This window comes from Pundamilia nyererei, unplaced genomic scaffold (genome assembly GCF_000239375.1).
Source record: "Pundamilia nyererei isolate P.nyererei 1_Seehausen unplaced genomic scaffold, PunNye1.0 scaffold00097, whole genome shotgun sequence".
NCBI lineage: Eukaryota > Metazoa > Chordata > Actinopteri > Cichliformes > Cichlidae > Pundamilia > Pundamilia nyererei.
In genome coordinates, this window is record NW_005187498.1 from 1775909 (window position 1) to 1776939 (window position 1031).

Consider the following 1031-nt stretch of genomic DNA (forward strand, 5'->3'; position numbering starts at 1 on the left):
ATATATATATATATATATATACTGGAAGCAGCCAGTTAGCCTTATTTAGCAGATGGAATTGAAAGAACACCCTGGTTTTCCTTCTTATTTGACTTCATGTATCTAATATATGCACAAAAAAGGGATTTTTCTCAAAGATATAATCAATGGCTGGTATGTTCTACAGAGCCAGAGTGGCTCTTTCCCCTTTCTAGTATTTACACAAAGCTAAGCTAGCTTTCTGTGTGTTTGTTTGGCTAGTCACACAGGGTGTGTGTTAGCTAATGGTACAGAGGCTGTATTTCCCAGGAAAGACAGAATGTGAAACAACTTTACGCAGAGACAGAAAAATGTGTAACAATGACAGGGCAGGAGAGGAAGAAGAGAGAATATTTTTAAAGATAAGGAGTGCTCAGTGACATTTTATAGACTGGAAACTTGAAGCTAGCTGCTAACTGTGGTGAGGTTTATAGTAATGTACCATATTGGACTGGAGCAGCTAGTGTTCATGGTCAATGTTAGGTTATATCGCAGGTATCAGACATCAAATTCAATTTAAGATGAGAATGTTGATTAGATTCACTGACCGTAATCATCCTTGATAGCTCATGTAATATCAATAACTTATGTCTTGTTGATTCAGGTGTGTCAGTAGTGTAGGGTGACCATATTTTGATTTCCAAAAAAGAGGACATTTGGCCCAGTCATGAAGAATTTTAATAATACTGTTTGTTTAAAGAAAATTTTAACATATTTAAAAGAGGCCTTCTTTGTGCGATTAATGAATGGTGAAATAGAAAATGTCATAGGCTTTTACAAGTCAACAAATGCAAAAAAAATAACTTAAAAACCTCTGGAATTAAATAATGTTACAGAAATAATGTCTCATCTGTATAAGAAAAATTATAGTGAGGTACCAGGGAGGTATTGTGCAATGGTTTCTGCTGTCTCATTTGGCGTTTCTAACCTCAGTTAATTTTGTTTGCACGCCACCATTCTTCCAGTCAAAGTATGATTGGGAATATTTTCCCTGTTCCATGGTTACTTAAGTC

General features: G+C 35.4%; 1 protein-coding gene across 5 annotated transcripts in view; it reads left to right on the forward strand.

The window, feature by feature from the left end:
* Nucleotides 1–1031, forward strand: part of mark4a (MAP/microtubule affinity-regulating kinase 4a) — a 29002-nt gene that overhangs the window by 9144 nt on the left and 18827 nt on the right. The window lies entirely within an intron of this gene.